General features: G+C 40.3%; 1 protein-coding gene across 1 annotated transcript in view; it reads left to right on the top strand.

The window, feature by feature from the left end:
- Positions 1-4504: 4504 nt before the first annotated feature.
- SPAG1 (sperm associated antigen 1) overlaps positions 4505-17694 on the top strand; it is a 124216-nt gene continuing 111026 nt past the window's right edge. Inside the window, exon 1 of the mRNA XM_066265951.1 lies at positions 4505-4554. The gene's annotated coding sequence lies outside the window, so the exon portion shown is untranslated. The remainder of the gene's footprint in view (positions 4555-17694) is intronic.

The following is a 17694-nucleotide window of genomic DNA, read 5'->3' as shown; positions in this document are numbered from 1 at the left end:
TAATTTAATTGAATATTGTTATTTCGTTAACTAGACAGCTGGTAAAGACAAAGTATTACTACTGGAACTTATAGCCATGGACAACTCCGTGTCTCCATCTATGAAATGGAAGTAATTTTATCTCTTGCTTATCTGGGTTGTTTTAAAAAAATATGGTGAAATAGATATAAAATTGTTTTTAAAAGATTGTTTTGAATAGTGCTCTGTAAATATAAAAATCTGTGCTTGAAGTTCACACATAACTTTTTCCTATTAAGCTGCTTACCATGACCGAACTTTCATATCCATAAGAAAAGCATGGAAATTGGTTCACATCCAGCCTGCTACTCAGTGATAGGCCAGTAAATGTTATTTTTTTCAACTTCAGATTCATTTTCAAAGGAAGAATTAATGATGATCAGTATAGTGCTTTCAAACTCTTAAGCTATCTTTGAAGATTGAAGGTATGAAAAAATTCACACATACTTGATGAAATAAGAAGCAACCAGTCTTCTTTTCTTCTTTTTTCTAAGTTAGAGGAGGAGAGATAGACAGACTCCGGCATGTTCCCCTTCCCTGATCCACCTGGCTACCAGCCTCTGGTGCTCCACCCACATGGGGCCATGCTCGCAACTGAGCTGTTTTTTTAAGCATATGAGCAGGAGTCTCTAGGGAGCCATCCTCAGCGCCCAGGACTAACAGCCTTGAATCAGTTGAGCCATGGCTGCAGGAGAAGAGAGAGAAAAAGGGAGGGGAAGGGGTGGTGAAGCAGTTGGTTGCTTCTCCTCTGTGCCCTGACCTAGAATCAAGCCCAGAAATCCACATACCAGGCCAATGCTCTACCACTGAGTCAACCGGCCAGGGCCAGAAATAACCAGTCTTAAGGAAGAATATATCCCTTGGTAGCTGGCAGTGTAACTTTTTTTTTTTTTACAGAGACAGAGGGACAGATAGGGAAGACAGGAAGGGAGAAAGATGAGAAGCATAAATTATTTGTTGCAGCATCCAAATTGTTTGTTGATTGTTTTCTCATGTGCATTGACCAGGGGGCTACAGCAGAGCGAGTGACCCCTTGCTCAAGCCGGCGACATTGGGCTCAAACTAGTGACCTTGGGCTTTAAGCCAGCGATCATGGAGTCATGTCTGTTATCCGATGCTCAAGCCAGTGACCTTGCACTCAAGCTGAATGAGCCCGTGATTAAGCCAGCAATATTGGTGTTTCCAACCTGGATCCTCTGTGTCCCAGTCTGACACTGTTCACTGCGACACCACCTGGTCGCCTGGTCAAGCAGCAGTGTTATTTTACCAGCGTTCACTTTCCTTGTTTATACAATAGGCATGAAGTAATGGTACCTATTTCAAGGGTATGTTGCAAGATAAAATAATTCATGAAAGCTCACTCCAATATTAACCTGTGTTTATTACTACCATTAAGCATATGAGCAGGAGTCTCTAGGGAGCCTTACCATATTACACACATGATTGTTACTGACCTTAGGATTAATCTCCAGCTACTAGTTTTCCTGTCTGCTGTAGTCTTCAGATTGCTGTTACAAAAATTCAGATTTCATGGTATTGTCCTGCTGAAAGTCCTCAGTGGCTCCCAATTTTGTTAAAATAAAAATAATTGGGACTAATGGATTTGGTCCTTGATAACCTGACTCCTACCCCTGTCACCACTTCAACCTGCCCCTCAACTTTTGGTTCTAAGGAGAAATTTGCAGTTCCTTAGGCAAGTAAGGGGCCTTTTTTCCTTTTATTTTTTTTTTTAAAGGAGTATTTTTTTTAGATTTGTATTCATTTTTAGAGAGAGAAGAGAGGGAGGAGCAGGAAGCATCAACTCCCATATGTGCCTTGACCAGGCAAGCCCAGGGTTTTGAACCAGCAACCTCAGCTTTCCAGGTTGACGCTTTATCCACTGTGCCACCACAGGTCAGGCCTGCTTTCCTTCTTACCTGTCCTTTTCCCCATGCTTTTCTCTCTGCCTGACATGACCTTTTCTGGTGTTCTTCACCAGCATCAGAAGTTTGAAGGATTGTTTATTGTCTTCTAGCTTGCTGTATTGTTGAGAAGTCCAAAACTAGTCTTACTCTTAATCCTCTGTATGTGACTCACTTTCTGGAAACAGTTTTTGCCAGTGTACTGAAATTTTACAGTGTGTGCCTTTGTATGCTGCTTTTCCACTGCTTTGGAGACTTGGGTACTTTCAATGTGGATACAAAAGCTCTTTGGTTATTGGGTAAATTTTTTTCTATTATTTAATAACTTCCTACCCTCAATCTTCTCTTTTCTCTAGATCTTTTTAAAAAAATTAGCATTAGACTTAATTGATCTTTTTTATTGTCTTTTTTTTCCTTTATGTGTGTGTGTGTGTGTGTGTGTGTGTGTGTGTGTGTGTGTCAGAGACAGAGTCAGAGAGACAGATAGGGACAGAGACACAGGAAGGGAGAGAGATGAGAAGCATCAATTCTTCATTGCAGCATCTTAGTTGTTCATTGACTGCTCTCGTATGTGCCTTGACCGGGGGGGCTACAGCAGACTGACCCCTTCCTTGAGCCAGCGACCTTGGGCTCAAGCTAGCAAGCCTTGCTCAAACCAGATGAGCCTGTGCTCAAGCTGGCGACCTCAGGGTCTTGAACCTGTGTCCTCCACTTCCCAGTCCAACGCTCTATCCACTGCGCTACCACCTGGTCAGGCTCTTTTTCTCTTTAGCGAGAGCGCAAGGCGGGAAATGAGAGATGAGAAGCATTAACTTGTAGTTGCGGCACTTTAGCTGTTCATTGATGGCTTCTCATATGTGCATTGACAGACGGTGGGGGCTCTAGCCGAGCCAGTGACCTCTTGCTCAAGCCAGTGACCTTAGTCTTCAATCTGGTGACCCCGCATTCAAGCTGGTGAGCCTGTGCTCAAACCATTGACCTCCGTGGTTTTGAACCTGGGACCTCCGTGTCCCAGATTGATGTGCTAGCCACTGTTTCATGACTGGTCAGACTCATCTTTTGTTTTTCTTTCATTCTCTTCTGTAAAGCTTTCTTCATCACTACTTTCAAGTCCATTTATTAGGTTTTCATCTCTGGTATAATTTTAATTTCTAAGTTTAGTTTTTCTTTGACTGTATATATATCTATATATATTTTTAATTGTATATATATGTCAACAAACATGAAGATATATATATAATATATATATTTATAGATATATATAGATATAGCTCCATGTTTCTTGAATGCAAACTGAAGACCATTGTGGTAATTCTCATTTGCCTCCATAGTCTTTTACCTTCAAGTTGCTTTTTATCCTTTTTCAGTTGGCATAAATATTTCTGTACAACCTGACTGGTGGTGCAGTGGATAGAGCATTGACCTAGAACACTGAGGTCACAGTTTTGAAACCCTAGGCTTGCCTGGTCAAAGCACATACAAGAAGCAATCAATGAGCAACTAAAGTGAAGCAACTATGAGTTGACACTTCTTGTTCCACCTTCTCTGTCCCCTCTCTCTGTAAAATCAATATGTATAACATCTTAAATATATATATGGGCATAATTAGAACCAGAAAAAAATGAGTGAAAATAAAATTAACAGGCATATTGGAATTACAGTTCTTTTCCCAAATATTCAAAGGCTCTCTATGCTGTAAGTAAAATATGAAGTTATAGTAGGCTGAGTTTTTTAGACTTAGGACATAGTTTTTAATGAAGTTTGCTGACTAGAATGAGGTGTAAAGTGCCTTTATATGCTCTGGGGCACATTCTCCAAGAGAAAGAATTTAGTAAACAACCTAAGAATTACTCTAAAGTTTGAAATTGGGTATACAGAAAAGCAAATTCAATTTCCAATGCTGGTAATGGGAATAGATAAGTATAATTAGTCATATTTTAACATTAGCATTTTTTCCTTGTCGGTTTATAATGTATGTGCAAAGGGAGAAGAGAAATACATTTACTGAAATATTATGTGTCATCATTCGTATTAGGCACTTCATATTTATTCCAACTAGTCAGAAATTATAAAACTGAAAAATAATTACCCCACAAATATTGTTTTATTTATCTGAACTGTAGTATTTCTTCTTAACTTTTGTGAAGAAGCGCCCAGTACGTGAATGACTCATAACCAGCACTCAGAAAATGTTGAATTTATGAAAAGGAAGAGGGAATCTTCATGTACTCTTCTGAATAAAGGGGACGGAGTAAATCGAGGTTGTAGTGTAGATAATCCTGACCTTTTGTCTCTGTAATATAGTATGAGTAGATGTCAGTTTACCTTGCAGGTAGTACAACAATCCGGAAGAGTAATATCATTTTAACTTCATCTAAAACAAAATGAAAAGGAGAGAAACGAGAACCCTCACAGTCCCACCATCATTATTTCTCCCCTAATGGTCCCCGTTCCTGGTGAAGCTGGAGCCTATATGGCCAGTTTTCAGAATGGCAGGTCCGGGACTAGCCAGTCATCCCGCAGAGAGCCTAATCTCCGCCCCCGGCGATCAGCCCATCGCCCTCCGTGCGACACGCCCCCCTCTGCACCTGCCGCGCAGCTGGTCAGCTTGGCGGTGGCCGGGTCTGAGAACCAGGTGAGTACCTTCCCGCTGGAGGGAGCTCCGTCTGCCAGAGCAGTCCCTTTCTCCGAGCCGGGGTGAAAGGCGGATGAGGAGCAAATGCACTGTGGGACTTCAGCGAGGGAGCGCGGTGTGGCGTGAACGTCCTTCCTGGTTGGGGAAAGAAATCGGCGAACTTTTGTTTCCATAGATGTTGGGGTGGGGTCGCAACTCAAAGGTTCCCGAGACCCTCCAGGGGCGATAAGTTCTGGTGACCAAAGCCAGGGGATGGGGAGCAATTTAATAGGGTCCTGAAGTATACCCTGACCTTTGCGGGTTGGCTGTGTAGAGCATCAGCATCGATGCTAGACACTCCGCCCTTTCGGGCTCCGTAGTACATAGAAACCGTTGCTACGGCCGGAGGGTGAAGTTTCCTTTCGGGCTCGGTTGTACATAGAAACCGTTGCTACGGCCGAGGACTGCGTTTCCTTTCGGCCTCCCGAGGCAGGGGGCGCTGGGCCCTGTGGATGCCGGAAAGCTTAGGAGGAAGATGGGCGGGGTGACGATTTTCCTGTTACTAGTTCATCGCATTTTCCACTGGAGGTATTATTGATAAACCCAGTAAGAAATATAGGAAATGGATGTGGGTCAGGACGATGAGGAGGAACTTAAATGTAACTGGGACCAAAGGTTTTCCTATTCAGAGACAAATGAAAACATGTGGGAGAGTTGTAATGAGAGCAAATCAAGTATTGTATAACTTGTATTTTAGAACTTGAGAATTAATGTTTAGTGGTCTTGAGAATGTGTATCCCACCAAAAAATGGTAGTTTTCAAAAATAATTCTCAGAGAAATGTAAAAGTGTCCAGAATGAAATTTGACTAGGTAAGAGATGGGTATCATTTCAAATGTTTTTCACTATATTTTATTCAAATCATAAAATCTCAGGGGTTTCAAGATACCTTCAATTTGAGGTAATCTATTTTCATCCCATTAGATCAGGGGTAGTCAACCTTTTTATACTTACCACCCACTTTTGTATCTCTGTTAGTAGTAAAATTTTCTAATCGCCCACCAGTTCCACAGTAATGGTGATTTATAAAGTAGGGAAGTAACTTTACTTTATAAAATTTATAAAGCAGAGTTACAGCAAGTTAAAGCATATAATAATAATTACTTACCAAGTACTTTATATCAGATTTTTGCTGTATGGCAGAATAAATCTTTATAAAACAACTTACTTGCATTCCCCACTTTCTCGCCCTCATTGTTAAATCTATCTTTTTATTTATACTTTGGTTGCTCTGCTACCACCCACCATGAAAGCTGGAACGCCTACTAGTGGGTGGTAGGGACCAGGTTGACTACCACTGCATTAAATGCTTAAATCTCTCCCATCAAAGATCCTTCAGCTCTTTGGAAAATTCTCCTAAGGCAACTGATTCTATTCTGGGCAGCATCAATAATTTAAAGGTTTTTGTTTTGTTTTGTTTTAGAGAGATAGACAGGAAAGGAAGGAGAGAGATTGAGAAGCATCAACTCATAGTTGCGGCACCTTAGTTCTTCATTGATTGCTTTCTCATATGTACCTTGACCGGGGGCTCCAGCTGGGCCAGTGACCCCTTTGCTCAAGCCAGCAACCATAAGTTTGTGTCTGTGATCCCACGCTCAAGCCAGCGACCCTACACTGAAGCTGGTGAGCCTGCACTTAAGCCAGCAACCTCAAGGTTTCGAATCTGGGTGGTCAGTTTCCAGGCTGACTTCCTATTCACTGCCCCACTGCCTGGTCAGGCTAAAGGTTCTTTATGTTGCTTTCCTGTAACTTTTACTTTTAAAGTTGTCCATGTAATGAGAGATATTCACCATACTGGATCCTGTCGGTATGATGTGAGAGCCACAACCTCATATCTTGGCTTTGTGTCATCCAAATGCTGAAGAAGTGTTACCTGTGTTCTATACCCAAGTCAAAGCCAGCAGGAATATGGAGGTGAAGCTGATAGAGCATCCTTTTTTTCTGCAGAGGTCCGATACATGACCAGACTCTCAGAGGACTCATGCTGAAGGAAATTCTTAAAATAAATTAGACCCATTGTTGCTACTTATTTTAAAATTTATCACTGAGTATGTTTTAGTGCACATTTTTAAAAATGTGCACTAAAAATCTTTGGCGGTGACTCTCATTAAGAAATATATTTTTCTTTACAACATGTGCATTTATATGTACACATCTTTATAGTATCTGTTTTTATAGACACTAAATAAAAGTTCTGCAGAGCAATATTAACTTTAATGGTATATTCTATTTCAATGTGAAAAAATGCTGGTTGAAGCTCGCCAAACTGGTTTCATTGGTTGCCACTTGCAATTTGAAAGCATGGGTATGATGATTGAGTATGTGGGCATTAGCTGCCTACTGAGATTCAAATCCTCATTTCACTGCTTACAGCTCTATGACCTTGAGCATTTCACATACTTGAAACATCAGCTCCCTCATCTGTAAAATGGAAGCCATTATTAATATCCTTCATTAGAGTGGTTTTGGAGATTACCATATTCCCCCATGTATAAGATGCACTGTTTTTAAAAAAAACCTGGGGTCTAAAATCTAGGTGTGTCTTATACAGTGGTTGTAGCTTTTTTTACTTGCATTCCCCACTTTTTCGCCCTCGTTGTTAAAGACAGTGATTCATTATCAGACACAGATGAGGACAAGCTAATGGATGAGAGTTTTGACGGTGATGAGTTGTATGAATTTTATGTTGAATAAAACTTGAGTTTAATAATTTTATTTAATATATTTGTTTTCAAATTTCAGGTCCCCAAATTAAGATGTGTCTTATACATGGGAGCGTCTTATACATGGGAAAATATAGTGAGATCATTCATAATGCATAAAAATTCAGCTCCATAAATGTTGACTGTTAGTACTGTTCTTTGCTTAAAATAAAACCAACCTGATGCCGTAGCTGAAGGTTGAAATGAGGTACTAGATGAATTACAGTGGTGCCCAGCACATATTAAAAACTATATATTTGTTACTGTTACTATCACCATCATCATTAGTAGTGGTATCATTAGAATGAAAGTGCAAGGCCTCCTTATTCCCAATTTAATTTAGCAAGTGTTTTTTTTCCTTTTAACAGAGGCAGAGAGAGTCAGAGAGGGATAGACAGGGACAGACAGACAGGAACAGAGAGATGAGAAGCATCAATCATTAGTTTTTCGTTGTGCATTGTGACACCTTAGTTGTTCATTGACTGCTTTCTCATATATGCCTTGACCGCGGGCCTTCAGCAGACCGAGTAACCCCTTGCTCGAGCCAGCAACCCTGGGTCCAAGCTGGTGAGCTTTGCTCAAACCAGATGAGCCCGTGCTCAAGCTGGCGACCTCAGGGTCTTGAACCTGGGTCCTCCGCATCCCAGTCTGACGCTCTATCCACTGCGCCACCGCCTGGTCAGGCAGCAAGTGTTTTTTAAGAGGTATAAAGCACTAATGTTATTCCTGAAGATATAAAGATGAATAAAGTAAGAGTTCACAATCTAGAAAAGCAGAAAGAAACAGCTCTGTGCTATTGTAAGGTACCAAAAAGCTGAAAAATTAATATTGATATTCTAGGAGGAAAGGTTAGGCTTTCCTGTCCCATCCTTCCTTTGGAGAGGGGAATGATTGCCTGGCCCCTGGCAATCACGGAATTGCTTTCTACTGCTACTGATTTGCATTTTCTAGACTTTTATATAAATATGATCATTTGTTTCTGGCTTCTTTCACTTAGCGTAAAAGTTTTGAGATTCATTTATGTTGTTGCATGTGTCCATAGTTTACTCCTTTTAATTGCTGAACAGTATTAAATTGTATGGATATCTCACAGTTTATTTAACCATTCACCAGTTGATGAATGTTCTCCAAAGTAGCAATTCTTCTAGAAATGGAATGTAGAAGTTTCTGGCTTGCAAGAACAATGCGCTAACATTTAGCTTTAAATCTAAAATAAAGGTTAACTGAAAAACTTCTTCTCTTTCAATGGGAATCAGAATTTACATGCCACCTTGCATTGATTGTTGTTTCTCCCCCTTACTGGAATCTTGAGAGTAAAATACCTCTAGGCTGGTGACGGAAGATGAACGCTAAAACAGTGGTCCCCAACCCCCGAACCGCGGATCGGTACCCTTCCGTGGGCCATTTGGTACCAGTCCGCAGAGAAAGAATAAATAACTTACATTATTTCCGTTTTATTTACATTTAAGTCTGAACGATGTTTTATTTTTAAAAAATGACCAGATTCCGCCTGACCAGGAGGTGGCGCAGTGGATAGAGCGTCGGACTGGGATGTGGAAGGACCCAGGTTCGAGACCCCGAGGTCGCCAGCTTGAGTGCAGACTCATCTGGTTTGAGCAAAGCTCACCAGCTTGGACCCAAGGTCGCTAGCTCAAGCAAGGGGTTACTCGGTCTGCTGAAGGCCCGCGGTCAAGGCACATATGAGAAAGCAATCAATGAACAACTAAGGTGTTGCAACGCGCAATGAAAAACTAATGATTGATGCTTCTCATCTCTCTCCGTTCCTGTCTGTCTATCCCTGTCTATCCCTCTCTCTGATTCACTCACTGTCTCTGTAAAAATAAATAAATAAATAAAAAATGACCAGATTCCATCTGTTACATCTGTCTAAGACTCACTCTTGACACTTGTCTCAGTCATATGATACATTTATCCATCCCACCCTAAAGGCTGGTCCGTGAAAATATTTTCTGACATTAAACCGGTCCGTGGCCCAAAAAGAGTTGGGGACCACTGCCCTAAAAAATTTGTAAACATCCTTGATTGTGTTACCTTGAAAGTCTTAATGTTTCTGTGTGTCCCCTAAACAAATGTCAGTTTGTGCCATAATGTCATGCTCTCCCTGACCCGTGTGTGATCAAGGGTGTATAAACCAGTCCCTGAGATATATTGGGGACTGCACGATTTGGGTCTGCTGCCCCGTGTCAGCCATATGCAGCCGGCATATTTAATAAATCTCCTTCTTTAATAAAACTCTTCAAAATTCATCTGAACTGAGTGTCTCTACATAAACCCAATGGAGTAAGGTACGGTGGCTTTCAGAATCTGGGGTACGGTGCTTTATAACACTATAAGAGAGGTATGCACAGAGTGCCATTAAAGCACAGATCTGAGAGCTGTTCATTGATGGGTGTGGGCTACAGGGAATCAGGAAGAGGGTGATGTTAAGGAGAGTTACAGAGAGGGGGTTATTTTTGTGCTGAACTACCACAAAAGCTTTGGAAATTTAACAGCTAAAGTAGAAGTAGGTCATTGAAGTCAACATTAAAAGATATCCTAAAAAGCTGTTTGAGTACAAAAGCTAATGAGAATATGCAACCCTTTAAAGCAGGGGTCCCCAAACTGCAGGCCGCATGCGGCCCCCTGAGGCCATTTATCCGGCCCCAGCTGCACTTCTGGAAGGGACACCTCTTTCATTGGTGGTCAGTGAGAGGAGCATAGTTCCCATTGAAATACTGGTCAGTGTGTTGATTTAAATTTACTTGTTCTTTATTTTAAGTATTGTATTTGTTCCTGTTTTGTTTTTTTACTTTAAAATAAGATACGTGCAGTGTGCATAGGGATTTGTTCATAGTTTTTTTTATAGTCTGGCCCTCCAATGGTCTGAGAGACAGTGAACTGGCCCCCTGTGTAAAAAGTTTGGGGACCCCTGCTTTAAAGGAAAAAATTGATGGTGACTGTAAAGCCAGTAGCCACGGCCACCATCACAGCCGCCTGGCCCATGCAGGTTCACATTTGATTCAGACAGACAGTAATGAAACAATGGAGCCAAGAACTGGTGGGCCATCACCTTTATCCCAGCTTGCACCCGGCGGGCAAGAAATACACACAGTGGGAAAACACTTCCCTTCCCATTCAGGACTCCCAATGCCACTGACTTATCCGAGTTTCCTAGAATCAAAGGTTTGTACCTTACCAGCCTTATTCATTTCTGTTCCCCATCTTCTTCTCTGCACAAATTCTGCACAAACTGGCTTCTCCTTCAGCACTCTGCCATCTCGGCTGCTTCTCCACTATTCCACGTGGCCTTTATCTGCTCTCTTTTCTCTGCTCTCTCCTCTAATGCTAATCTCAGGAACCTAGAGAGCGCAAGCTCCCAGTCTGCCCCATTTTATAGTGTAGAATTCAAAAACTTTAATCCAATATACAAAGAAGGAAGTCTCTGATACAAAGTAACTTAGGGTGGGAAAGGCTGAGTCTTAAAACTAAGCCTTAGGCTATAACGACCCGCCTGCTTACAGCCTGTCCCCCACACCCAATGCAAACTATAAGCGAGCAAACCTATATATTATATTTACAAACTTATATGACCAATAGTGACATAAAAATAAACAGTAACAGCAGTTTTTGTGATGTTGTCATGGTATATATGTCTACTTAACTTATCCAAAATTCTAGGTTTCTTTTTTGTGAGTCAAGAGGTATTTAATGATAATTACTTAGGTAGTATTGGTTGCTTCTCACACCCAGGAGAATATTGTGAATGTGTTTGTGCACACACATGTGCTGACACATGTGTATATTATAAATGACCCAATATAAATCAATAAATAACCCAACAATATTTCATCCTGTGAAAAAACCAATTCAATCAGCATCTATAAATATAGTGGTGCAACTATAAATATACAAAGTTGTAATTTTTTTGTACCACCTTGTTATTTTCTTGGAATAAATTATTATAATTCAAATAGCTTGATCAAAGATTTGAATACTTTGAAGACTTTTGAAACACATTTCTGTGTTTTCATAAAAGTTGTAGCCTTGTACTCTTCCAACAGCCATGTGTAAGAATACCCATTTTCAGTACTCTTCACTGGATACTGTAATTATTAATTATTTACATTTGTTTCTTCTTTTCCAAGTGAGAGGATGGGAGACAGAGAGACAGACTCCCATATGTTCCCTGACTGGGATGCTCTGCTCATCTAGGGTCATGCTCACAATGGAGATATTTTTAGTGTCAGAGGTGGTGGCTCCACAGAGCCATCCTCAGTGCCCACGCCGCTGTACTCAAACCAATCGAACCATGGCTGTGAGAAGGGAAGAGAGAGAGAGAGAGAGAGAGAGAGAGAGAGAGAAAGTGTACAGAAGCAGATGGTTGCTTCTCCTGTGTGCCTTGACAGGGAATCAAACCCACATGCCTGAGCCAACTGGCTAGGGCCATTAATTACTTACATTTATAAAATTTTTTTAAATTCATTTTAGAGAGGAGAGAGAAAGGGAGAGAAAGAGACAGAGAGGGAGAGAGAGAGAGAGAGAGAGAGAGAGAGAGAGAGAAGGGGGGGAGGAGCAGGAAGCATCAACTCCCATATGTGCCTTGACCAGGCAAGCCCAGGGTTTCGAACCAGGGACCTCAGCATTTCCAGGTTGACGCTTTATCCACTGTGCCACCACAGGTCAGAATTACTTACATTTTTAAAATCAATTAAATAGTTGAGAAAAATGATTGGTTTTTTATTACTAGGTAAAGTTAAATTGTTCTTATTTATCTGTCACTTGAATTTCTTCTTTTATTCTTAATGACCTATTTGTATCTTTACTGATTTCTTTTAATCAGCTTTATTGATCTAAATATACATCTTAAAAATTAGCAACTTTATGATGTACACTTCCTTGAGTTTTTGACTAATGTATATGCTATAGAATGACTTCATTACCGCTAAAAGATTCCTAGTGTCCCATTGTGATCAGTGTGACTCCACACCCTGGCCCCTGGCTATCACTGAATTGCTTTTTACTGCTACTGATTTGCATTTTCTAGACTTTTATATAAATGTGATCATTTGTTTCTGGCTTCTTTCACTTAGCATAATAGTTTTGAGATTCATTTATGTTGTTGCATGTGTCCATAGTTTACTCCTTTTAATTGCTGAACAGTATTAAATTGTATGGATATCTCACAGTTTATTTAACCATTCACCAGTTGATGAATGTTCTCCAAAGTAGTAGTTCTTCCAGTAGTGGATAAAAATTCCAGTTGTGCTGTTTCTTGGTCAATAGTTAGTGTTGTCAGTATTGTTCATTTTAGCTCTTTTATTAGGTATGTAGTGGTATCTCATATTTTGTTTTTTTGACAAGAGACAAAAAAGTGAGAGAGTCAGAAATAGGGACAGATAGGGACAGACAGACAGGAAGGGAGAGAGATGAGAAGCATCAATTCTTTATTGTGGCTCCTTAGTTGTCCACTGATTGCTTTCTCATCCTTTTGGTTTTAATGTGCATTTCTGTAATGATTAATGCAGTGGAGTGTCTTTTCATGTGCTTTTTGTCGTCCACATATCTTCTTTAGTCAAATGTCTTAAATTCTTTCCCATTAAAAATTGGATTGTTGAGGAGTGACGTCTCGGAAATGGCGCCGTGAGCAGTGCGTCCGACAGATCTCCCCAAAATCTCAACAAATTTATCAACTAGAAACAGAGAAATTTATCCTCGGAGCATTCCGGAGTTCCACACACACACTGAAAGCAAAAGGACTGTTGCTAAGGAGAGAGTACACCTGTGGTGAGTCAACCCACACATGCAGCTGCCCGCCCACACTCGGGGACGGCAGCCTGGGCGCTGGCGGCCGCCCCAGCATACCCTGAGAAACCGCGCGCGCGCCCCGTGCCGTGGTCTCCGTCCACTGGCGTGCTGAGAAACCGCGCTTGCGCCCCGTGCCGCGGTCCCCGGACACCGGCGTGCGGAGAAACCGCGCGCGTGCGTGCGCCCCCCCCCAGCCGCGGTCCAGGAGGGGCGCCAAGGCTGTCTTTCCTAGTCAGGAGATTCTCACCGTGGGCGGGGCACCTCACCCAGCCATTCAAGCTAACAATAAAGCGCTGGGGGGAGGGGCGCGTAGACAGCCTGAAATACTTTCTGGAGCACAGCTGCAGATCCAATCACTGAAATTAGCTTAACCCACGAAATCTACACACCCACGGGGCTCTAATTGATAAGATCTCTCCCAGTTCAGTGATCCAAGACAAGAGGCGTGATATTTTTCAGTGCCTTTCGCTAAAGGGGCGGGGGCAACTTCTGATTGACAGAGCCTTCATATTCAGGGATATACCTAACAAGAGGGACTTGGCAGATATTAAGATCCATAAAGCAAACAGCGACTAGTGCTTCTTCTTCCCAGCCAAAACAGGCTACCAAGTGTGGAAAGCCTGGGTTGAGTGGTCCAACTGAATGATAGGCGCTGAACAGTCACCTTGACAACAATTGACTCCCAGCCCCACCTGATTACGCTGGAGGCTCTGACTGCCAGAGCCTTACCCAGACCCTTGCGCTGAGTGAGCATAGAGTGGGGATTTCCCAGCTCTTTGAGCCTCTTACTCCCCAGACAGAAGAAGTGGCAGCCTCATAGCTGGATCACCAGGCTGCTAATTCAGGAAGGGGAGACTAGGAAAGAGACTCCAGGAAAGCAAACTCTCTCATTGTTGGACTTTGCAAACGCCAACAAGCCTTGACTACCAGCGAGACTAAAGCCAATTATATGACACTGCCATAGAATACCATCAACTGCAAATTCCTACCTAAGAGTGACACAGGGGCAGAACCTGGGGTACAGAGTCACCGACCAGGAAGAGGGGGAGAAAAGAAAAAAGGAAGAAGTTAACCTCTCAAAATCAAGAAAAATCCACAGACTTTATAACTTGTTCCACTAATTCTTTGTTGTTGTTGTTTCTTTCTTCTATCTTATTGCCTTTATTATTATTTCTATTTCTTCCACCTCAGTCCTTTTACTCTCTGCCCATCTTATGCTACCCTTTTCTTGAACTACACTACCCATGAGTGTTACATTTTATTTCTTTTCTTCATCCTAACTCTCCTTTAGGGTTACACTCCAAAACCCTTAACTCTCACTCGCTCCCCTTTTGTTTTTTTTTCCTTTCCTTTTTTTTCTTCCTTCGTTTATCTCTTACTCTTATTTTTTCCTTTCTATTCATTTCTTCTTTTCTCCTTTTACTTTTCCTCCCACTTAAGCCTCAATCACGAACAAATTATTTAATTTGGGACTCAAGTTTTTGTGGAGGTTTTTTTGTTGTTGTTCTTTTTTTTTCTTCTTCTGCTTTTGTTCTTGGTTTTCCTCTATTTGTTTGTTTTTGTGGCATTTTGGGCACTTTTTACATTGCTTTTTAACTCACTAGCATTCCTCCCAACCCAAAGCCTCCATTGTATTTAGTCTTCGTAACAGAAGACTTAATACAACAGATTTTTACTTATTATTTTTATTTTTATTTTTTTATTTTTTAATTATTGTTTTTTCTCTCCTTTTTTCTGTTTCCCTCTCATTATATCTCTTAGTCGACCATCACTTACAAGCAAATCATTTTATGCTTGTCTAAGATTTTCTCACCCCCCCCTTTTTTTTTTGTATTTAGTAGGTCCCTACTCCCTTTTTTGCCCCTTGAACTCTTCACCCCAAATTAGGCCCTCCATTATAGGCAGTTTTTGTTCCATTTAGCATAATATAATTCACAGGTCACCACGATATTTCCCTAAGGAGGTGAGAGGAGGGGAAGAGAAGAAAGAAAAAAGGGGGAAATAATAAATTATTACTTTTTTTTGTGGAGTGTTTTCCTTTTTTCCTTTTTTTTTTCTTTTTATTTTTTATTAATTCCAATTAACACTATCATCAAGACCACCTTCAGATGCCAATAAGAAAAAGGAAATCGAACATTATGGATACAAAAGACAGAGAGGTAACACAAATAGATGTGGAAAAATCTATGGAGAAAAGATTTAACATATTGGAAGCCTTGGAACCAAATGACAGAGAATTTAAAATAGAAATCTTAAAAATACTCAGAGATATACAAGAAAACACAGAAAGGCAATTTAGGGAAATCAGAAAACAACTCAACGATCACAAAGAATATATTACCAAGGAAACTGAAACTATAAAAACAAATCAAACAGAAATGAAAAACTCAATTCAAGAGCTGAAAAATGAGGTAACAAGCTTAGCTAATAGAACAGCCCAGATAGAAGACAGGATCAGTGAAATAGAAGACAAGCAACTTGAGGCACAACAGAGAGAAGAAGAAAGAGACTCAAAAATAATAAAAAACGAGAAAGCCCTACAGGAATTGTCTGACTCCATCAGAAAGAATAACATAAGAATAATAGGTATATCAGAGGGAGAAGAGAAAGAAAATGGAATGGAGAATATACTCAAACAAATAATAGACGAGAACTTCCCAAGCCTGTGGAAGGAACTAAAGCCTCAAATTCAAGAAGCAAACAGAACACCAAATTTTCTTAACCACAACAAACCCATTCTAAGGCACATCATAATGAAGATGACACAAACCAATGACAAAGAAAAAATTCTCAAGGCAGCCAGGGAAAAGAAGAATACAACATATAAAGGAAGGCCTATTAGATTATCATCAGATTTCTCAGCAGAAACTCTACAAGCTAGAAGAGAGTGGACCCCAATATTTAAAGCCCTGAAAGAGAGGAACTTTCAGCCAAGAATACTATACCCATCAAAGCTATCCTTCAAGTACAAAGGAGCTATAAAAATATTCACAAATACAGAAAAGATGAGAGAATTTATCATCAGAAAGCCCCCAATCCAGGAAATACTAAAGGGGGTTTTCCAACCAGATTCAAAGAACAAAAGAAAACATAACCACAAGTAACAGCTCCACCAAGAAAACAATAAAACCAAACTTAAACTGTGACAACAAAAGAAAAAAAAAGGGGGGGAGAAAGGATGAAGATTAACAGTAGCAAAGGACGATGAAGCGCAGAAATACTCACAAGAAAGGGTACTACAATGAATATGGTAGGTACCCTTTTCATTATTTAATGGTAACCACCCTTGAAGAAACCACCACAAAAACACTTGACTTAAAAAAGGTAGCAACAGAGGAAAGAAGTATGGAATACAAACAAACAAAAACAAACGATAGAAAAACAAAAGAGAAGAATCAAACAAGATACAAAACTAACAGAAAGCAATTTATAAAATGGCAATAGGGAACCCACAAGTGTCAATAATTACACTAAATGTAAATGGATTAAACTTACCAATAAAAAGACACAGAGTAGCAGAATGGATTAAAAAAGAAAATCCAACTATATGCTGCCTACAAGAAACTCATCTAAGCAACAAGGATAAAAACAAATTCAAAGTGAAAGGCTGGAAAACAATACTCCAAGCAAACAACACCCCAAAAAAAGCAGGTGTAGCAATACTCATATCTAATAATGCTGACTACAAGACAGAAAAAGTACTCAGAGACAAAAATGGCCATTTCATAATGATTAAGGGGACACTGAATCAAGAAGACATAACAATCCTTAATATATATGCACCAAACCAAGGAGCACCAAAATATATAAGACAGCTACTTATTGACCTTAAAACAAAAACTGACAAAAATACAATCATACTTGGAGACCTCAATACACCGCTGACGGCTCTAGATCGGTCATCCAAACAGAGAATCAATAAAGATATAGTGGCCTTAAATGAAATACTAGAACAACTGGATATGATAGACATCTACAGGACACTTCATCCCAAAGTGACAGAGTATACATTTTTCTCTAGTGTACATGGAACATTCTCAAGAATTGACCATATGTTGGGCCACAAAGACAATATCAGCAAATTTAAAAAAATTGAAATTGTGCCAAGCATATTCTCTGGTCATAAAGCCTTGAAACTAGAATTCAACTGTAAAAAAAAGGGGGAAAAACCCACAAAATTGTGGAAACTAAACAACATACTTCTAAAAAATGAATGGGTCAAAGAAGAAATAAGCGCAGAGATCAAAAGATATATACAGACAAATGAAAATGAAAATACGACATATCAGAATCTCTGGGATGCAGCAAAAGCAGTAATAAGAGGAAAGTTCATATCACTTCAGGCCTATATGAACAAGCAAGAGAGAGCCGAAGTAAACCACTTAACTTCACACCTTAAGGAACTAGAAAAAGAAGAACAAAGACAACCCAAAACCAGCCGAAGAAAGGAGATAATAAAAATCAGAGCAGAAATAAATGAAATAGAGAACAGAAAAACTATAGAAAAAATCAATAAAACAAGGAGCTGGTTCTTTGAAAAGATCAACAAAATTGACAAACCCTTGGCAAGACTCACCAAGGAAAAAAGGCACAGG

Source organism: Saccopteryx bilineata, chromosome 3 (assembly GCF_036850765.1).
Source record: "Saccopteryx bilineata isolate mSacBil1 chromosome 3, mSacBil1_pri_phased_curated, whole genome shotgun sequence".
Classification (NCBI taxonomy): domain Eukaryota; kingdom Metazoa; phylum Chordata; class Mammalia; order Chiroptera; family Emballonuridae; genus Saccopteryx; species Saccopteryx bilineata.
The sequence above is the reverse complement of the archived record's forward strand: the minus strand, read 5'-3'. Positions and strand labels throughout refer to the sequence as shown.